Genomic DNA, 23697 nt, shown 5'->3' on the forward strand with positions numbered 1-23697 from the left:
ATGGAATTTACTTTTGGGTTGTTTTTCGGCAACGCATTAAGCGCAGTTGAGTTGCTGAATGCCGTTAACATTTGCTATTCAGTGCAAAGTTGTTGGTGGTTCCAGGAAATTTCGACTTTTATAGTTTTCTTAAACTTTTGTGTTTGTAACAACACGCTTAGTCTAAAATGCCCACCAACTCATACACTTCGCTGCCGAATTGAAATCTGAGCGCCTCTTCTAGCCGCCCTTCGTTCACCAGTCCATCACGTGGGCAGCAGTTCAGCGTCCGGTTTCACAATTTCACACAGTTTTTTCCGCCTACACCCTCACCCGCTGCCTTACATTTGTTTCATTTTAGGAATTTCACTCATACTCATTAAACTTGAAGGCAACTCATTACAAATTTTCCCTTGCGATTCAGCAAATCAACAAAGCGAAGCAAATATTCGGATTTGGTAATTACTAAAATGGATTTCTAAGTGAATTTGCAACATTTTTAAGCTTAAATTCGCTTATGAAGACATATTTTAATAACTTTCATATGCTTATATTTGTCTGCATGAAGTGGTCTACAGAAATCATTATTTTCGAATTCATATATTATACATACAGACGAACGGATAGACGGACATGCGGACGGACATGCAGAAGAACATCGTAAAACAAATTAGCTCGTCAAGATTTGCAATTTTACAGTTCAGGGATCCAGGTCATTCACACTTATCCGCAGAAAAACTGTTACTATGCGATTTAAAATAACTGAATTTGAGGCAATACCCTCCCAGAAAGAATATTTTTAATTATTTGCTGAATTCAAAGAAATCCTGCTTGTTCAAAGGAGCTCACTCGCACCCAGTCTACAGTCTGTCATGGTATTTAGTTGTGTTTCGCGAAGAAAAGTAATTAATTTGCACACTACTAAGAATTCGCGGCGCGAAACCGCACGCATTTTGAAGACTTCAGGACAACAAAGTGTAGCCAAAAAAAAGTGTACAAAATTTCCGTTAGTAGCACAGTCACCCAAACGCTGACCTCAATAAAATGTCGCAAAAAGTTCAATAAATTTCACTTGGTGGCAATAAAAGCCTTCGAGTGACAACGCAGCTGGAGCGCAGCTTCCTTGCAACAAAGTCTAAGCACTTAATTTGCGCTCCATATCCGTTTTCACTTCGTAGGCTTCGCGCGTCTCGCATGCAAAGCAGCGCTCATGGCAAACGGCACTCAGCCCCCTAACCGAATTACCGCACAATTAAATGTTGCTCATACGCCCCTCTGGCTGTGCCTGTACAAAGGGGCAGCACGCAGCGACGAGTGCGGAAGTCAGCTGCAAGCGCTCAAAAATTACAATTTAATTTGTTTTTCGCTTTTTCTTTGCAAATATATATGCATGCAACCGCCAACTCGGCGCAGCCAGCATGGGCGTGTGTGTGTGGGTGCTTGCATTTTTGCATTTTTCGAGCGTTTCGGCAGAGATGTAGCAAATAAACGGCAAAGGCATCTACATATTTTAATTTCCTGTGTGTGCGTGCGTGTGTTTACGTATGTGGCAGCGCAATGCGAGGCTGTTGCATGTTGCATGCCAGCAGTCATGCGACGCGTGGGCGGCTTAAACTGTGCGGCCATGCAATGAATGCGACCGAAACATGCTTGTAGCTGTAAAGCGTTGGACTCACCTACACACAGGAGCGCTTATATATACATACACACACACGCAACAGAGTCGTATAAATCGGCGCTGCGGCGCTTGGCGGTCAGCATGCTCGCTCACTCGATTTTTGGTGTTTTTACTTTGAGTCTGCTTTTTGCTTGCTATTTACACTATGGTGTGACAGTTATGGCAACAGCAAATATTCTTCAAGTACGAGGCATCGCTTTCAAAGCATTTTGTGTCACAAACTAGGCTCAAATTTCAATTCTTTCCACACCCATTTGTCTTTCGCTTAATTAATTTGTTTACATTCGCAAGTCCTACCGCCGCTTAGTAGTCGAGTTAGCTGCTGCCGCTCAGCTTCAAGCATAGGCTTTGCTTGCCCAAACTCTGCCCTCGTAGTGCCATTTGATATTCTACTTTATTTTACTTTTGCCCCTTACGCCGGCGGTACCGCCACGGCGTTGCCTCATGAAAGTCACGTGCAGCCAGGACATGCGCTCACACGCCTATCACATTGACGAGCCTACCAAAACTGCCGACTCACGCCACTCGCATCGGCTGCTTTGTTTTGCTATCTTTCTGTTTCTGTTTTCATACGCATTTTCTCCGCCAGCAACAACTCAACCACCCACTGCATCGTGCCTCACGGTCTCAGCTGTTGCCACAGCACAGCAACAACAACAAAAATAACATTTGTTTCGTCGCGCTTCGTCGCTTACCCCTCGGCGCTCGGACTGCTCTGCTCCCTGCACGGCACTCGCAGTTCGGCAATCGCCACCGGCACAGCATACCAACTCAACCAGTTTATAAACAAACTCACACCGCCACAATTTCACTTTACTGCTCTTCGTATTCGTATATGTTCGTATATATTTGTGTATTTCGTTCATTTGTCGTACAATTGTTGCTCTAAATGCATTTGGCATATGCTGTTGTCCTGCTCACACCGCGCTGCTTCATGCCGCCGCTACTTGTCTTTGCATATTCGGCATTTCGTTCGTTGTACCGCTCGTTAGTAAGTGTTTTTGTTGATGTCTGTGCGTGTGTGTGCTTGGCCTTATGGCTTAACAGTAGTTGCATCCTGTCGCCGTGTGGCATAACGTGCGCGTCTCTGATGGTGTCCGGTTCATTCGATACGCTCGCCAGCGCTACCATTTCACACACGTACCTCTCATACATATACAAATTTCGTTTTCGCTTCTTCGATTTCGGTTGCAACTAAACGCTCTGTGCATGCTGGCTGTTTGATTTGAATATACGGATAATTCATGTCGGTGGAATAGTGGCTTGAATTTATAACGGTGCTTTACTTTATTAGATTTCAGTTGCAGGGAGTGTAAATTTTTCATTGTTAGAATTGCGCGTACATTTTAACGGTAAAAATATATATAACAGTGTTAATTAAGAATCAGTTGCAAGCAAGAATAAGAATTATACCAGAGATTTTCGGTCATAAAAATCTTAAAACACGCTGCAGATTGCATAATTTTGCATAAAAGGTGAGTTCTCGGTTGACAAAAAAATCTGAAAATTCGGTTTAAGTCAAGAAAAATAGTTCTGAGGACTACTTTTCAACTAATTCAAAATTTCTATTCACCTTTACCACTTATTTGTAATTTCGAAAAAAATAAAATTTAAAAATTTTGGCTTAGACCCTAACAAATTTTCACTGCTAATGAATTTTTTCTCAAAATAGCACCATTTGAGTAGTATATAAACCTAGTCTATAACCTACCCAATAAACAGTGCAACAATTACTCGAAAACTGTATAAAATACACCCTCTAGCTGTGTATTAACAGCCTTTTTTTCCAATAAGAGTTTGGAGCATAACTCTTATTAGTCCTTACTTCCAATATAACTGCAAAAAAAATCGTATTTAGGTTTATTATTTGTCGTTCAGAAAAGTTTTTCTTTAGTTTGGACGACACTTTGTATGAAAGGATATTTGGTTGAAGGTCTCTTCTCTCTAAAAACGGTCCAGGCTAGGAAAACTCAATGACTGTCAAATTGTCATTCATTGAAACAAGAGTCATTAACTTGGCGTTGGGTCGAAGTTATCAAGATTTTACATTATATTTTTTTTGTATAAGAATCACAACTCTTCTGCTTTTTCATGACAAAATTAACGGCGTAGAACTTAATAGACTGCCGCCGTCTTCATTATGCCTTCATTTTAATTTTAAAGGGAATTTGAGCTTCAACGCGATTACCTCAACGGTGAATAAACTAGATTTAGAACAGATTATCGCTTGAAAGTCAGTACCAAAAATCGTACTTGGTCGGCGTTCTTTTCGTAACATGCTAGTGGATCCAGCTACGCGTTGTTGTGTTATGCGTTTTATACTATTATTCATATAATAAACTATTCAATACAGTGAGAGTTTTATTTACGAATAAAGGTGAAAACGTTTTTGTCGGTATAAGAATCCAAGGGATTGTACTTGAGGTCTAATTTTGACTATGTTCATGCAAATAAATTTCATTGGAAAATATAAAAAATTTAAGGCTACTTTCTCGATGTCTGGTTGCCAGTGTCTAGTTAAAAAATATGTCCGCTTAATAGACCGTCCATTTAATAGAACTTCACTGTATTTTTTATTTATGAATGGTTTCTACTATCCTATCTTCTAAGTTGGGTTGAACTGAACACAGTGTGGTTTAGTAGTTTAGGAGTCCATCACGGACAAACCACGTGACACGGAATTTTTATATATAAAGTTATATTAATTGTTTCCGCTTGAAGTCTTATATAAATATTATATTCTCTTTATATATGTGCGACCATCAATGCGTTGCTCCAAAGCATTTTAATTACAGTAAATAACTGCAGTGTCTTTTCTCGGTATATTATCGCTTATCTCTACTTTAACACGTTTGGCGCATAATTCTTACAAAATTGCCAAGTCAAAGATTTCTTAGTTAAACAACATTTACAGAAAAAGTCGGCAACAAACCCAAACTACCGTAAATATGCTTTTCACGGAATTACAAGTGTTTCAAATTCTGTCTGCCAGCGAGACACATGAAAGCTCTCAAAAACATCTCCAAGTGCCGCAGTGTCACTTGATATTAGCACACCTCATTGAACTGTTCACAAAGTAAGAAAAATTAGTTATTGCCTACTTTTTATTCTTCATCTTGTGAAATGCAAAGCAATTACAGTGTTCTTGGAATGCCTGCCTACAAAAATAAATAGTTATGTAAATGCAGGTCTGATTGCCGAATTCTGTGAAAAAAATGTGCGTACAAGTTTAATACAAATTTGTGTGTATGTGTGAGTGTAAGACGTGCGACTGTATTGGATAAAAATTCACCCAAAACCGCTGCTGTATGAGCATGTGACCAAATGAAACTTAACCTGCTTTGCACGGCTTCAAAAGCCGGCATGAGCTGCAAGTTTCATACATATATACTTATGCTTGTGTGGCTGCTAGTTCCTGTTAGTGGCGCAAAATTCTGCATAATCAACTTATATGAGATCTGTGGTATTTACGTCTATATATCAAGTTTTTGCAACATACTCGTATTTAATTGGTTTGCCATGAAAAACTATAATTTTACAAAATATCAGTCTAAAATTTGTTTTTGCTTGCTTTTTCAGTCAAAATAGGCACCAAAATATGCTGTCATTTTATATGCCACCTAAATAAGTAATAATCAAGCAATTCAAGAGTTAATCAAATATATGCGCACATACATACAGACACACATAGTTCGGACGAAACCACCCAACAATTTATCAATCAGGCCAATTAATTGCATTTTAAAACTTTTGCAACAATTCTGCGAAAATGCAGTGAAACATTTATTACATCATGCCACATAACTGTTATTACGAGCTAAGAGTCAGACACGCCTACAAAATGTGCATCGATTACATATTGAGTGCTCAACAATTCAAATTTATTGCAAGGCTGCCACACACACACAAGTCAAAAGGGCTACAAAAACAGCCAGATACTCGTATATATATTAGGGTGGGCGTTATATGCCAAGTTAATATATTTTTGTCATAATAGCATTATTTAATGTTGTTCGCATAACCAAAGTGCTGAGCATTGATACAAGTGCCTTATAAATTTTATGTTGCTCATACGCCATGGCACTGCACGAATACTCAGCGCACTTGATGTTTAACTTTAACAGCTTATAACTTTTAAAGGCATGGCTTCATAGAAAAACGTACCAGGCTATTTCTGTACTGTGGATAATTTTGTATTAGAAAATTATATTCTCAAAGTTATGAGATTTTAGTGGTTAGAACTGCTCAGTGAAGGCATTTTGGACACAATTTCATTGTCAAATCACTTCTGTGGCGAAATATACTTATAACATTTAACTACATGCAAAAATTAGACCGAAGATAAATTGAGTTGTATGAGAACTGTGATAGACTGAAGCCCATGATAAACCATCGTATATGTATACCTCTAATAAGAAAAATGTTTGTCGACCACGCGAAAAGACAAAAAAATCGAAAATTCTGTATTTTTGCGGCTATAATGGAAGATCATACCTGCTAAGTGATTCTTCTTAACGTTTGAAATTTCCGGCGTCAAAGAGCATCTTTAGGAAAAGCATTAAAGTTCATTAGCACAGGTTGAGGATCTCCATACAATACATTAACGCTATAGCGCTAATTCCCTAATCATGTTTCCAAGACTAAAAAGTATACACTTGCTTCACCAAGCTCAACTGTTGTTGTGCTTAAAACAACTGTCTGAAGCGGTTGTAACACTCGGAAAACATTTAAGGAATCCTTGCATGTCGGGAGTTTCGAAGTGTGGCTCCTTCACTGGAAAAACATTGCACAAACAAAAGCCATACATTTCCCTCGCAACAAACTCAAACACACACGAGAGCAAGCGCTAAATACCTTTCATCCTCCAATGTTGTTGATCTGCGCGCTGTTGTCACTGCATGAAATATGCAACAACTCACGGATGCTTTGCCACTTGTAGTGCGGAAAATCAACAGAAGAAATCAGACTTGCAACACTTTCTTGGCGCTTTTCGCCCTACTCGGCGCAGAAAAACAGCGTGCATGACCGTTGCATGTGGCAAGTGGCAAAAAGCCACCAAAAAAACGCTACTAAATAATAACGAATTGCTGGCAATGATAACAAGAAAGCAGCAGTGGCACAAGTCACTGAGTTGGGGCAAGAAAAAGTGGCGCAAGAATACACGCCACACGGCGGAGAGGCAAGGCAACCTATGTATATGTACTGCAGCTACAAGAGTGGTGCATAAAATTAAAATGCAGCAACAACAAGCAACACATGTACACAGGCACTACTTGCGTCGAGTGGGGTACTTGTTGCAAGCCGTTTGCTGCAAGTATGCTAAGTAAATATGCATGTGAGCATAAATTCAGCAAAAGTGAAGAGCTGTTGCACAAATTGAAGGCAGTCACATATTTGCGCAAGCATTTCCGGAAGGCGCCTTCCGCCTACCGCCTATTATAACGGCTTTGAAGCGCCCCATACCCACGCGCAGCGCAGTGACAAAACGGGATGGCGAAGGCCTTCAAGGCAGCGCCTTGTCTATTTATATTAAATTTCGTGAGTTAACGGTGGCGAAAAACAACAAGCGCGCACGCAGAAAGGCACAGGCGACAAAAACCGTCTAATTTGCACGTTAATGTTGCACAAACTATTTATTTACAATTTAAATGTTGGCTTTTGCGCTGTCTTTTTACTATATTTTAGTGTAGACCGCGTCAAAAACATGCGCCAGAACGCTGCCACGCGCACTTGCAACATGTAGAATCTTACTGTTTGCAGCCTTGTGTTGCCACTGACGTTGCCACTCATTATGGCGCACAACTAATTAAGCAACGGGTAGTGAAATTGCATCAACAGCAGCCGGTGGTTTGCTTTAAACAGCTACGCGGCGCTAACTCGATTTGTCAAACAAAATTTTCGTGCGCGCGGCAAGTAGTGAAGCTAATGGCGTTCATGAACAGACACGTGGGCGCCAGCGAAGAATTATTCAAGCGATTCTGACGCGCGTCGTGCTTGCCGCACGACTCTAACTTAAACGTTAATTTTACTCGTGGCTGCCACAAGCAATCACATAAATACAAGCAGCGCGCAATTTGCTTGCAACACTCAATTTAAAAGACACGCGCGCTTTTATTAAAAATTTATTTTGCTTTTAAGCGATTTAAGGATATCCGTGGCGCGCGCTCAGACGCAAACGCACACACGCGCGCACACCAAGCCACTTTCGGGTATTTGTAGACACAAAGCTTGAAATTCGGCGCGCTGCGCTGCTGAACGCCAAAAAATCGACGAAAAGTGCGTAATGAATAATAAAAAATATTGCGAAATGCAAATTCCACGTCCACTCAGTCGACAACAACAGCGCAGCTGTGCACAAAGCAGACCGAGCGTTGTGCGGAAGCGCCAGACGTTCTTGGCATTGAAAAGCACTTTTGTGTAAATCGGATATATTTTGGGCCGCGCTAGTGCAATTTGTTGCAAGTGTCAGTGTGTGTGCGTAAGTGCCGCTTTGCTTATGAATTTTAACTTTTTAATTGAGTTTCAGCGCAATTTTACGTGGCAGCTATGGCAGCGGGCGCACAAAGCCATGCAAGTGTGTGCGTGTGTGTTTGTGTAAATAATATAATTATTTATGCCACAGCAGGTTGCATGATTCTGTAAACATTTTCGGCGTTGATTTATTTGACCAATTTAACGCTCGAAAGCAGCACAGCTAATCGAAAAGTTCATAAATAAATGCGTGTGTGAGAGATCGGCTACTTTGTATGTATGTATTTGTGGCGTTCGACTGCACATTACATTTACAATAATTACATCACATTTATAATAAATAATCGTTGAATAAAAAAAAACATATATATTGGGTAATCGAAAAAGTCTCTTCGTATTTATTATACGAGTATATATTTGAATATTTATAATAGTCGAATAACCAGCCGTTGAATCTAAAAAATAAATAAATTTGGCTATTAAAATTATCGGAAAGGAAATTTTCGAAATCCAACAAACGCGAATGATAGCGCATGAGTCCAAGGTCACGTTGTCGAGCACAGCCGCCGCAAACAATTCGTGAATTTAAGCGAAAAGACAATGAAAATTCCTATAAAATCGCGCAACAATGTGGCAAACAGCGGAATTTATTGAACAATAAATATTTGGATTAGAGATAAATTCATCACGTTGTGTGTTTCAGCGATTTATTTGCAGAATATCAGAAGTGATGAATTTGCACATAGCAGAAAGCAGATCTCTTCGTGCATGTTTGTTGTATGAATTTCGTGAGGGAACTTCATCATATTGGATAGTCGGAAAAGTCTTTTCGTATTTCTAATCAAACTTCAATTTATTTTTTGTTTTATTTATAATAAACTTTAATAAACCAAATATGTTTGTCGACCACTTTCTGCCATTTTTCCGCTGGAGACATTTTACATCAATGTAAAACTTTTCTGGTTTCTCGGCGAAAAACTGCGACAAGTAATTTCTACAGCCTTCCCTTGAAGAGTCCAATAAGGGAGTTCTTCATTGACCGAAACAATTGGTGGTCCGATTATGCAAGGTCAAGGCTATATGGTGGATGCATCAAAACTTCCCAGCCAAGCTCTCCCAGTTTTTGCGGAGTCATCAAAGATGTGTGTGACGTAGCGTTGTCTTGATGGAAAGCGAAGCCCTTTCTGTTGATCAGTTCTGACCGTTTTTTTTTTCAATTCAATCTCATCATTTGTTGACAGTAAAACGTAAAATCAATCGTTCGACCAGGCTGGAGAAGCTCATAGAGGATGATTTCTTTCCAACCCCACCAAACTCTCAGCATAACTTTTCAAGGCGTCCATCCTGGCTTTACGACCATTTGTTGAGCTTCACCACGCTTGGACCATGATCTTTTTCGCACATTATTGTCGTATTTGATCCACTTTTCGTCTCCTGTTACCATTCGCTTCAGAAATTGTTCGATTTCATTTCGTTTTAGCAAAGAATTGCAAATGTTAATTCGATCCATTAAATTTTTCACAGACAATTCATGTGGTACCCAAACATCGAGCTTCTCCATATATCCAGCCTTTTTTAAATGGTTCAAAACCATTTGATGATGAATGTTAAGCTCCTTAGCGATGTAATGGCTGCATATGTGACAATCCTGGTCAGTCTTGTCCATAAATTCATTGACTTTTTCAACTAGAGGTCGACCAGAGCGAGGTGTATCTTTCACATCGAATTTTCCAGAACTACACGAACTGATACAGCATCGTTTCCGTAAACTTCACTAATTTCATTGGTGTCTTACGTGGCATTTTTCCCTTTTTTATACAAACATTTCAAAATCTAGCGAATTTCTTCATTAATTGCACTCATTTTTGAACAGCTGTGACTTCTTTTTACTTCCCTAATTTAATTTTTTTTAAATGAAGAAATCTCACCTTTTTAACACTATACGAGTGTGGTATGTTACAATGTGATTGGTAGCACTGGAGACATTTATTAACAAAATACGAAAATACTTTTTCGACTACACAATATTCTTACAGCTCATCTATAATCACACACTCTTTAATGTGAAAATCCTAGACAAAAGCAACGACAATTGAAAAGCGTGAAAAGCTGGACTGTATTAACCGCTAAAGTCAATATTTACGATAAACCACCTCAACTAGCTGGATTATTACAGCGACAGAGAAACCTCTCTAATAATATATTTAATTTCCAGCAAACGCGTAATCCATTCTAACACTATAAATAAAAGTCATATAGTAAACACTTGTAACATACAATTCTCTGCTAAAAATAGACTTTTATTCTCACCTCAGCTCCAATCTGCTAGAATTACATACAAGCAAATTAACACGCATACACATACATGCACATAATATGAAGAAATATAAATGGAAATGCGATAAGATTGCTCATTCGACATTACACTTTCAAAAGCAGCTCTAGTAAGCATAAAAATATAGATTACGTGTGTGCAAAAACTAAACGTATGGGTGTGAGGCGTTTTCACAAATATGTAGTATATAGCAAGCTCAGATTTCCTTTGCCATAAAATATAGAATATATAAATAAAATATATATGTATATGTCTACTATAGTCTACTGTTGTGGTACAAAAGTATAATGCAGCGCTAGGTTTTATAAAATATAATTAGGTTAGGCCAGGTTTGATGGCTGATCCAAGACCTCTTGAAGGTTGCACAATCATGATAGAAGTGTTGATGATGATACTAACTCGTATTCTTTCATACAGCTTCTGCAGTTGGAATCCCTACAAGTAGGGAGAGGCTAGCCTTAGTGCGAGCAAAGAGCTCACTGGTTCGCTTACGATCGATCTTAAGTGAAACAGGGATCTTGCGCTGGCCAAATTCCCGCGAAACCCAGCTATCTTGTAGAATAACACACGAGGAGAGGGAAGCAACAATATCTACTCATTCTCCTAATAACACGGCTCTAGTACCCTTCTTTACCAGGTCACCAGCTTTGCGGTTACCTGCGATTCCGCTCTGACCTGGGACCCATACCCGTCTTATCCCAAAGTGACTCACTGTCATTGCTAACGTACTTAGGCATTCCTTAACCAGCCTTGAATGCAGAATTAGTCAGCTCGAGGGTAGTAGTTGGATCAGAATGTATAGTCGCTTCTCTGAAAGAGGCTGCACATCGGCCGGCTATTGTTTGTGAGTAGACATACTGCGAGTAGCAAATGCATAGTAATATTATTATAGAGACGTAAGTTTCTCCGCATTTTCGTTTCACCTTTTCACCACTAACGTGAAAATGTTTTGAAGTTTGCGAAAAATATTTGCGTGCGAAATTGTACCTTTCTCCCAGTCACGAACTGCTGCCACTTCCTCACTCCTGATCAACAACTACCGGCTACCTATGTAAATGCGTCCCTGCTCTCCTCCGCAAATTTTACACATTTACCTTTCGGTATTTCAATTGGTTTGTGGTCGAATATGGCACATTCGCATTCGTAGTAAGCGATACTCATACTCAGCCACCACTAACACCTGCTTTCACCGCGCTTGCTACCTTTCCCTCCCTCAACTTGCAGCCCACTCTCTAGCAAGCTGTGCCAGCTCACATGTCGCTTCTAACTGCGCATCAGAAGGCTGTATAAATGGTTATTTAACAAGTTGTAATAAAGAAACATATTCCACAACCGCAAAGGAATGCTCATAAAACGCTTGAAATGCTCAAATTTTAACCGCAATTCGACACTGCGGCGAAGACAGTTCTGGTAATGCCAAGTGAGCTCTACGTACCGTATGTCTATATGAATGTTTTGTGAAACAATGCAAACGAAATGCATGAATGAATACTCCGTCGACAGACATGATAGTCAGGTGGTGCAAGGTGAATTGCAAAGAGAAGTGTGTGTACCAACTTGCAAGTGTTCAACATAGTCAAAGTGTGTGAGATGCGAAGATAAACATAAATGTGTGCTCTATCTTGGTATATATGTATAAGGTATTAAAATGACATCAAGTCTTGGTGGAAGAACAAAATATGCTAAATTTTTTTGTTAGCAAATATGCTATAAAGTCTTCATTGGAAACCACTTTTGAGTTAGCAAAAGGTAAACTAATGGTAATTTTGCAATTCTATACGTCTCACTTAGCCAAGGTTTGCATCAACACAAGACTCTTTTCTCGGAATGAATTGCTGAATTTCTGAAAATGAGAATAGTCTAATGGATGTGCAGCTGGTGGTTGGTGTGACTCAGCGAAGGTTTCGATTTGCTTTTTATTGGCAAAGATTTCATTTTTGACGTAAAGTAAACTTTTTTCGAAATTAACGGATGTTTTAACACGGGTTTGAAAGTGACTCATGCTCGAAATATTGAATAAAAATTCCTGAGACGACCCACAAAGTACGCTGTGAGCATCTGCCATCACTATAATGCCAGATTACTCAAAGGATGATATGCTTCGGGGTCCGATACGACCAGCTTCATACCCAAAACATAGAGTACAAATTCCTAAGACGATCCGCAAGGCTAGATTACACAAAGGATGATTAAGCAGCATTTGTTTGTCAAAAAGTTATCAAATTTCTTCTTAGTTTCACATTCTAAATGAAAGACATAAGTAAGAAGCAGAGCGACGTCACCATGAACTCACATCTGCATGCACGCTTCTTGACACTGGTTCAACTGTGTTTTGAAAGTAAACGTAATTCATTTTGCTGTTTCAACTGCTGTGTTTGGTCTGCAAACAGTCTGTATTTGTCGAATAATGTTTTTGCTATCTTAATTTGCATTACTTGTTTACGTTATAGTGAATTGCTATATTAAGTGTGTGTGTAAATGTATATGTTACTATCTGACTGTGTACCACTTGTCCATTTTGAATCACTTTGATCAAGGTAACTAACCATTCCAGAAAGAAAAAGTTCACTTTTTAGAATAACCAATATATTGGTTATTATAAAAACATTTAACTAATATATTGAATAATGGACTTTTCTTAAATTTTTAATATGAGTACTAACATGGAACCTAACCTAACATGAAAACACAAGATCTCAGAATTTTCATTGAAATCGACATTTTAGAAATGTACAATAAGTGTCTTCCAATGTCAACGATATCAATATATTTTAGCATGAAGTAAGCTGCTCACACATTTAACACAGCAAATGTATATTTGTTTCTTCATGGAGAGTCAATAACTTTTCTTTTGATATGATATATAGAAATCTAGTTATTTAGACTGTTGTCACTCTCATAGTACTTGGAACTCAATTTGGGTATTAGTTATGATTTGCTAAGCTCACAAGTAGGCCACCTTTTGAGAAAATTTTTCCATGAACTAAAAGATGCACATGTATGTCCTTTCAAACGGCACATATATACAAGTATATAACCCTTCGAAGAGGCATTTTTTCACATTTTGGCAGCTGAGCTTTAGGCTAAACTCAAACAGCGCACTTTATTATGCGACGCGGGTTTGTTGACACTGCCTCGCCTTGCGCACAGCCTTAGGTCGATGGCTGTCGTTAGAGTAGTAGTAATAGATGCAACAACACGGTAAACAAGCGCTATAATCAACATCAAAGTCGAAAGCATAATTTCCAGTTGACATCTGTGCTTTGTTGGCGCTTACATAACGGGAAATCCATGCACAGCGTTAAGAGAGCGGTAATGCGCTTTCACGAAGCCATGGAGCCACGTATTTGAATTTACACATTGGCGTGAGTGTGTGCCGCTGTTGACTTCAGGATATAAGACAGCTCATATATTCAACCTGAGAGCCGGCACACGCTTCAATGCGCAGTCAATGCACGTATAATGCAATTTACTCTTGCACCAAGCGCGTCGACGAATGAGGATAGTCTAGCGCGGCTATGGCAGCAGGCAGCTGGTGCGCCGCTGTTTGCAATGCATAATGTTGCGCTGAGTAGTAATCAAGCTATTTCAGGCATAACGTTGCCACATTTATATAGACTTTGAAATCAAAGCTCAGGAGTCACTTACTTTACACCTTTGCACAAGACACGAGAGTGCTTCTACTTTCAACACTTGCAACACCTGATTTGCCACACATTTATTTATTGCCTGCCATCGATAGTGGAACTCAACGCAGCGAAAATGCGACAGCAATGCTTTCTAAATATTCTACACTCTTCTAGACAGCTTCGCTGAATCAAACTCAAGCGAAATATAGTCTAATCATCACCATCTTCCGCCCTCAAATATTACTCAATCTCTTGCCTTCGCGTTTATTGATTATTTCTCATATTATACCCATTTAAGGCAAGCGAATGAAAGGCGTAAAAGCAATGCAAATAAATAAAAAGTGAATGCATAAAAGGAAACGACGAAAAATTAGAAACCTTCGCTTTACGAATATCCTGCAATAAACCAACACACACACACACCGACACATACACATACACAAATTTAAATGCACTCAACACATACTCAACGATGAACACTTTTGCATGGCCATTGCGCCTAGAGTGCCGACACAAACCGTCATACACATGTACCCAACAGCGAAAGCAACGTTGCGGCACAGAGCGAGGGGCGTGCGAGCGGTTGAGCGCGTGGGTTTAATAGTCAGACTGTAGGGATCCCGCTTTGACTGCAATACGCATTTGAGGCATTTGAGTGTAGATGTGGTTCTTAATTTTGTTTTTTTTTCCCTTTTCCGTTTATTGAGCGAGGTCGATTCTACTTTGTACCGTTTAGACGCAAAGCAATGCAAAAATTCAGAGAAAGTGCAGGGGTTAGTCTCTGCAGGCGAATGTGTGTCGACAAGTAACACTTTGCAGTAATGATATAATAGAAAAGCGCAACCAACCCTATAGGTTGGAGGCTGAGCTACCATTTAGTTTGCTGCCCAACTAACCTACCGATATGAATCGATATATAATAAATTAGATTACTCCGCTTTTTGACTACTGCAGAACCAAGTTTTATGACGTGGGCTTTCAATGAAAATATTGTCATATTTTTTCTCGGCCTTTCGCATTTCTTCCCATTTTTTGTGTCAGTAATTCACAGACTCTTTCAAATCTTGAAAGTTATCTGATAAGCTCGAAAACATTTGATCTTAAAAGGGAGGATATTGCAGCAGTACTACCGAAGAGTGGGGCGATTGCTCTAGTGGATACACATATGTATGTCTAAAATCACAGATTAGATTTCCGCTAATTTTATATCTACAATAAGGATAGAAGCAGACCACTCTCTCTATAAGTCTCATATCATTCACATCTTACTATACGACACAGGAATGTAGAAGTTGACGGATCGAGACAAATGGGTGGACAATGGAAGCAAGGGTAAGGCCGGCCAAAGGAGACCGAGTGCATAGCTACCTGTCTGCACTTGGGATATTAAACTGGGGTGATCTCGCAAAGGACAGAGACAACTGGCGAAGTTTTGTGTTCTCGGCCAGGATCGACCTACGGTTGTGTGCCAAAAAGAAGAAGAAGTCGGAATAGTTCCCTGAGACTTTCGTATTCGAAGCGCCTTATAAATCGATTCTCCCAAGTCGCCACTCTCCATTCATAGTTAAATCGCAGCTTAACTTACAATTTTTTCCACAAATTAAGACTGACAGCCAGGAAGCGAATCCACTTTGGTTTAATTTTACCAGTTTCTCTTGTCTGCAGCAGCAGCTGTAATAGCTTAAACTTGATTACATTTTAATTGCTTCCAAGAACTCCTTCCACGGTTTCGCAACGCAATTTCCATCATATAAATGCCGAATATTTTGAAGATTTCTCTAAGAATTTGTTGCAATTCCATAAATGTTCGAATAAACGGTTTGTTTGCTCCACCGATTTTTACGTCGCTCACTTATGCAGCCGCTTTTGCTTTGATGTGCTTAAATTTTCCGCCTCTCACACAAAAATCAATGCAGAAGTGCGGGGGTTTGCCAGTGCCTACTCAATCCAATGCAGTTTACAATGATTTGCCTTGCCTTATGCTCTGTTGCCACACTGGCTTTAAGTTGCACGGATCCTTACGACTGTTTTGCATTATTTACATACACATTTTGCTTCACATTTATGTTAAATTGACTGCAGTGCATTGCAAATTCGAAGTACTTGAGTACTTAGCAGCTTCTTGTGCGCACTTTCGCGCAACCAGTATAAACGCAGCCTGCTTTCAGGCGTACAGCCAGGCAGAAATGCAATTGTTTGCAATAAGACAAAAAACGGCAAGGGAAAGTGGTAAACTTTCGCAAAGTTCATAACTCAAATGATGTAAATTACATACATGGAATGCAAACAACGTCAGCAACGCCGTGACTCAGCGCCACAGCGACTGATCGGCTGTCAACTGACGTGTAGCATGTGGCGTACGGCGGGTGCGTTGCGCGACAAGTTGCCGAGCAAAGCAGAAACTTTGTTTGCTCACACGAATAAGCGCCAGCACTTGCGCCTGTGTGTGTGCTTGGCTGTTTCTGTCTCCGGCTGTCTGCCTGGAATTTTGCGTGCAAACACTTGGGCGCGCTGATTTGCCGCACTTCCGACAGCGGCGACTTTGTCACGACGAACAAACTATTGCATTGTGCACATATGCCACTGATGTATGTCTGTTGAATGAACTTGTATGCGGCAGAAATTTGTTCAATTGTGTCGTTGCATGTCAGCGTGGCGAAAGTTCGCATAAGGAGCGCACTTATCCTTGAGCGTCGACGTGTGTGGAGCAGAGCGCGCGAGCGGACCGTTTGTGGCACAGTGCATAAAAGTGCTCAGCAACGCTTTAGTGTAACGAACAAGTTAAAAGTAAGCACATGTGTGTGTGTCTATGGCATTTATTCTCAAGATCTTTAAGCAGCCACCCTGTCATATCCGCCCACCTTCCGAACAAAGTCACAGCCAGCAGTATAGTATATTTGAAACAACAACTAGCAAAAAATATGCTACTCAAATCTCAGCACTCACACACCCATACAGGCCAACCGCTGAATCGCTTACCAGCAGTGCGCCCTTAATAATTTATACCTTATTGTTGTTGTAGGTGAGTTGGTCCTCCGAAAAGTAGGTGAGCGACTGGTACAGTTTAAAATAAAAAGATCTCGGCCTCAAGAGTGGCGGCTGGCTGTCCGCTTAGCTTGGCATGGATAATAATGAGTGACTGAGTGGGCTGAATTGAGGGCTCACAAAGGAGGCTGGCGGCTCGAGAGCGCCAGACAGTAAGCCACACAGAGCCCATCAGAGCTCAAGCATCCAAGTGTCATAAGTGCAATACTGTACTGGGCACATAGGCCTGCATGTATATAGGCTTGTAGGCAACGGTGCGCATGTGTGTGGGCGGCGTGCATGTAGTCGGCAGTATGTCCGCACATACAATTTAGCGCAACGAGAAAAATTTATTTCAGGTTATGTACATGAATGCTTAAAGAGACCCTCATGTGTTCATAATGCCACAAAGGCTGATTTTAAAGCAAAAAAGAAAGCGGAAAAAACTTTGCCCTCATTGGAAAGTGTAATTTGGACTAAATTCAAAGCGGAAGCATTAGTTAGTTCTACTGCAGTTAGCAAAATACAGTTTACCCATCTTCCAAGTAGCAACTAGAGGGTTGTCTTCTCAAATTTCTCCTTTTTTTTGGCCTTACCTCCAATCTCTCACACATAAAAACTTCCATCCGATTTTTACGATAGCTTTCAACTCATAGTATGTTTGAAAAAGCACTGTATTTAGACCAAACACAGAGTGAGTCCGCTAGGCTAAGGGATCAACCATCTAATCTAACTTAACTCAACCCGTTCTCACGACAGTCGAGTTTCCGTAGCCGGAACGGATACGGATTTTAATGCGGGCAAGGTCTGTCAACTTTGTAGAATTCTGCCGCTACAACGACAACTTAACTCAATCTAGGTAGACAAACTACTTAAATGAGAAGATAACACACATCTCAACACCATAATTTATCTAAACTGAAACACCAGCAATATTCAACAAAAACCATGACTGCGCCGGGGAAAACCAAAAACATAAAATAATCTAATTTTTCCTTTTGTTGTCTTGTATGCATTCCATTATTCCGGCAAGAATATTATGACATTTTCCTCATGTCCTGAAATTGTCTTCGGTTTACTGCAGTTTGCGCTTCTCCTCCTCTTCGCCACATTCTATAGCAATTGTGTTTCCTTCGCCAAACGTTCGCAGACCCGGCTGAGATTTCAATTACGTCTAGCATTTCAATGACAGTATTTTGTTTATTTCCGTTGTTTGTTTGGCCGTCGGCAATGCGCCTTGGCAGCATACATGTGAAGCAATGCTGCAAATATGCGTCGGGCCCTTCCACATTGTGGGCTTGCTGGTCCACCTCGTCACTGTGCATTGCTGACAATGTTGCCATTGTCTCACACACGCACACACACACACTCCTTTCTTTGTCGTCTTAAATATGCAATGTGTTATGCATCAGTGCTGCCAGCTGCAGCCACTTAATGAAATTCTCAGCCAATAACTCTCAATTTTGCCAGCTTTGGCCGGGCAAAAGGCCAACTGAGCTTATGAAGAATGACAGGAAATTATTGCACTATGAACTGTGTGGCAGGCTTAGCTCGAAAATCAATTTCCACTGCTTTGTTAGAAGGAGGTATAAAAGCCCGTCAGCCAGACAACTAACTTTTGAAAGTGATTACTACCTGACACTCAGTTGATTACGATTAGGCATTTTTTGGATATCAAAGACAGTAAAATGCGTCAGAGAAAATGAATTTATGTCAAGGGGATATGTTCCGACACACACGAACTTAGTTGCATTTTTGTGTCACTGATATAAAAAGCGAAGAAATGATGAAACAAGAAGGGAAAAATTGAAGTAATGAATGGAAGAGATTAAACAATGAAGGGAAGAGATTAATAAGCAAATTGCAAGACATCAAAGTCAAATAAAACCCATGACTTTCCTAAGCTCATATGTGATCTTAAAGAAATTTTATAAAGTCTCCACATCGGATGTTTAATGTCATGCATAACGTCAGGGTGGGAATGGAAGGTATCTTTGGCACAACAGTTGGTAAACTCAGCTTCCACGAGGAAATATCACGAAATGGATTGAGGCTATTCGACTTCGCGGGTCCGAAATATGGTTATCTGTGGTACTACATTCCAGCATAGAAAAATTCACCAAGCTACTTGGCTGTCTCCCGATCGAAAAGCCACTAACCAGATCGATCATGTTATGATAGACTCAAGACACGTCTCCAGTGTTTTAGACTTGCATACGCTCCGAGGTCCTAACATCGACTCAGACCACTATCTTGTTACACAAGGTAGGTTTGACGTTGGGATGGTGAAATCTGACAGCCGAACGATTTTCGACACGACTTGCATTCCGGCTCTCTGAGAGCACTCGTCAACAACAAGGGAACTGTGGGACGGCATTTCAAGCTCATTACGTAAAGCTGCAACAGTGCAAAAGAACAGCTGGTACGACGAGGAATGTATGGGATGGGATAGATACCGAGAGTTGAAGAGAGAAGCGAGAGTTTGATATATATTGGAAACAAGTTTTCAATAAAAATACATTTTTCACCACATCAATCTCCACTTAGTTGATGAAGATGTTCAACAAGTCTCAGAACGCCTACTTAAATTTACATTTTGTTGTTTCCATTGAAATTAATATTAATTTTTTTCTGTGAATTTAGTGCGTAAAATCTATATTTAGTGCAGCCGAAATGACCGCAATTAATACACAAAACTGTCAGCTTGCAACAGCTGTCACTGATGGCCATCGATAAGGATTCACTTGGTGACAGCATGACAAACGAGCTGTTAAGCATTTAAATTACATCACATTAGGCTAGATTAATTCACTAACTAAGGAGAATTTGCGTTTTTATTTGCGTGGATGCGTTGCAACAACGGTGGAAGAGTGTGCGTGTGCGTGTGTATCGATTGTTATTGGATGGCAGCTGTTAAGCTCTCATGCATGCGCATGCAGCTAATTAGCAATGTACCGTTACGTTTGTAATATCAAACAACAACAAGCGAAGATTAGTAACTAATGCAACAGCTAACTAGCTTGCAACATGTCATGCAACAACAAATGAAAAAAGTGTATCATTGATATGGTAATACATACGGCGACCCGCGGCCGGTGGCCGAGCGACTGCCACGACGGGACTCACAGACAAACATACACAAGCATACATATGTGTGGCATGTGTGCGTGCGCGTCTAATTTATGCATTTATTGGTCATTAATGTCAATTTGTATGTCAAGCCGCAGTTAATTAACCGTTAGCGATGCCAACGTTAGACGCATACACTAACGAGCGCCGCGCACATAACCGCTATGTCAAATATACATATACATACTTATATATGGTACATCTGTCTGTAGGCGGATATTTGTGAAGGCATGACTTCATGTTACCACACATTGGCTTGTTAGTGCAAAGGCTGTTTCAAATGCGCTTGAGTTGATGATGTAAGATGCCACAAGCGGCGGCAAGCCTTGTGTGCCAAGTGTGCCAGGAAAATTTGAACATGTGTGAAAGTGACCCCCAATTTTTGAATAACAGGTCATAGATCTTTGAGTATGATCCCGAGAAAAGAGGCAATCTGGCAGGGAAGAATGAGTAAATCCAAAATGAAAGCGATGCTCATTGTCTTTTTTGACATCAAAGGCATCGTCCACCATGAATTTGTTCCTCCTGGACAAGCCGTCAACGCCAAGCTCTACGTGGAAGTTCTCAAGAGACTCAAAGGAAGGATCAATCGGGTTCGACATCGCAGCTGATTGGAAGTTTCTCTACGACAACGCCCCGGCTCACACCGCCTTTTCTGAACAGCCACCTAATCAAGGCCGACATCCATTGTTTCCGCGCAGATGTAACCCCCCCAAACTTTTTTTGTTTCGTTGCCTGAAAAGACCGATGAAAGCCAAGCATTGCTCAATGTTTTTCCGGAGAATGGCTTCCGTGACGCCTTCAATGCTTGGAAATCGCGCTGCATCGACGCAAAAGGAGCCTATTTTGAAAGTTTTTAAAGAATTGTAACGTTTGGTTCAACTATTTTTTCTTTTTTAACTCGACTCAGTCCTATTCCTTTCCGAATACTAGGACTCATCACTACATCAAGCAATCACAAAAAAATCTGATTAACCCGTTCGGAATTGCATGAACATTCATTCGTAGGACTGAAACTAGCAGCTCAAAGTCAAAATCTCGTCAATATACATCAAAGCGCCTGGAAAAATATTAAATAAATGAAAGCGCTTATTTCAGGCGCGCTCTACTTTAGCCTGAGTGCTAATTCAGTGTGAGTATTAAATAAAATATGTGATGTATGCGCTATAAACTTTTCAATTCACTTAAAACTATCGCAGAAAATTAACCTAAATCCGCAGCTTTTGCAAACATTTCCCAACGCACACGAATTCCCCAATTTGCGGCATCATTTAATAGCTTAAACGCGCTTGCCGCTGAAAGCGTGGTACTTCAATGTTGTAAATTAAAAAATTGCATAACGCAAAGCGGTGCTTTCGAACACGTGTATGCGCGCTAAACATACACACAGTGTGTGCTAAAACTCTGTTGCGTGCATTAAATGTGGTGTTTTATCGCAGTAATGCAGCTCATTGCATAATCACTTGCTGAAAGTGCAACATTAAAATGCACAATAATGCGCTTTGGCGCCGCGACAGACACAAACACACATATACATACATTTTTAGGCGAAAATATAGCGAGCAAACAGCGGAGGCTTGCGAAAATATGCAAATGCCGGCGCGCAAGTGCGAATTTGTCGCGATAAGCTAATGCGCATTTGTGCGTGGCATGCTTTTAGGCGCATACTACATATATGCATTTTTGTTGGAGGTGTGTGTGTATGGGTGCGTGCGTGTAATTAAAAACAAAGCGCGGCTGCTAAGTAAGCTGAGAATTGCGCACATTCCAATTGCAACACTCACGCGTGAGCATTTGTCACATACTCACACACACCCACTAATACATGCAAGTATAGATACATGTTTGCATGTGTGCGTGCGAGTAAATAAACACGCACGTGTCTAACGATTTTTAAAGCACACTTTCGGCTGTTTTATTTTGTTTCGCATTGTTGTTGTGCAGGTTAATTTATTTTTGCTTTTCATTGCTGTTGCAAGTCATGAATGAACGAACGAATGAATGAAATTGTGAAATTTTAAAATCACAATATTTCTGCCAACAAAAAACTCGTCAAACAGCATACACACATACGCAGATACCGTTGTTGCAACACACACACGCCTGCACACTTGCCTGCAAAACTAAATGAAAACTGTCAACATAGCTCCCGGACTGTTTGCTTTGCTTTAATTGAAATTTGCATTGCGCCACCATGAAGTTAAAGCCAGCGATTGAGCGCCGCGCAAAATAAATAAATGCAGCGCCAGCGCAATTCAAGTGCAAAGTGAAAAGTTTCTCCGCCTCGACTGCGATATGTGTGTGCGTGTAGCCAACTGTGCCACCAATTGATTTCATTGCATAAGCAGTTGAAGTGAGCGCCACTCTGTTGCACAGTTGCAGCGGCGCAGTGCAGTTATAAAAATGTACGCTTAACGGCACGCTTCAATTACCGTTCGCCATTTGCCATTTGCATTTTCCGCCTTGTTTGCTAAGGGGCTTTCAGACTGTGTACAGACTGCGCCGAGTTTCAGCGGCGTGGACTCCTCTCTTGTTTTCCTTCGCAGTGTTAATGTGTGCTCGTAGCCTTCGCTTTTTACTGTTAGCTTCAAGTGATACAAAACAAAGTGTGTTCAACTCGACTGTATAGAAATAAATTGGAATTGTATTGGATTACCATTATGTTGTAACGACGTGGGTATGCATGCCACATTTTCACGTTGTATGCACACCGACTAACGGCCTCTGACCTCTTTTAGAAAAGTTCTAAAAAAAAACGATAATGGTAAAATCACAAAGATTTCAGTTTACTTAATGAAAATTAGGAAGATAGGGGACTTATAACATACCCAAGGAAGCTTCGAAGACCCTACCAAATATATATGCAAAGAAATCATCAGGGTCAGGGGCTAAAACTCTCGTTAAATACTAACAATAAGTACGTTGCTAGCCTGGTAACCTAAGGTTAGGTTATCTTAGATGATTTGATACAAATACCGCACTCGGACTATTATATACAGTCCTTTGTGATGTCATAAATATATTACTCCTGTCGAACTTACAAATCAGTAAAGCGCCCTGTGATAGTCTACTTCAAGGCCTGGTTCTATTCCCACCAATTCGATGCGATAGCCTTTGCAGCGTCCTGTCTTTTAGAACCACCACAACTGAAACGCTTACGACTGAACTTTGTATAAACAGCAGCGCATGAAACGATGGTAGCCCACCTATGCGGTAATAGAACACACGAAAAGACGGAAGCACCGATCCGTTGTCATTCCACTTATATCGCAGTTAGGGTCCACTTCCTTGCCAATGCATCAGCTTTACAGTTACCTGCGATTTCGCTGCGGTCAAGTACCCATGACTCGCTGACATTAATAACGGCTCACTAGTGGCGTGGAAACCCTGAGAAAAAATACACCGAATATTCGTTAGGAATTCTTTGCCTCTTTAAAGACGCGCATAACCGC

General features: G+C 40.5%; 1 protein-coding gene across 6 annotated transcripts in view; it reads left to right on the plus strand.

The window, feature by feature from the left end:
• LOC105230385 (PDF receptor) overlaps positions 1 to 23697 on the plus strand; it is a 64256-nt gene that overhangs the window by 4497 nt on the left and 36062 nt on the right. For 4 of the 6 annotated variants that reach the window (XR_007422717.1, XM_049456125.1, XM_011211120.4 and 1 more), the window contains exon 1: positions 2721 to 3132. The exons of the other annotated variants lie outside the window; for them this stretch is intronic. The gene's annotated coding sequence lies outside the window, so the exon portion shown is untranslated. Of the gene's footprint in view, positions 1 to 2720; positions 3133 to 23697 lie in introns of those variants that run through there. 6 annotated transcript variants of the gene reach the window in all.

The sequence above is a fragment of the Bactrocera dorsalis genome, chromosome 4, assembly GCF_023373825.1.
Source record: "Bactrocera dorsalis isolate Fly_Bdor chromosome 4, ASM2337382v1, whole genome shotgun sequence".
In the NCBI taxonomy this organism is placed as follows: domain Eukaryota; kingdom Metazoa; phylum Arthropoda; class Insecta; order Diptera; family Tephritidae; genus Bactrocera; species Bactrocera dorsalis.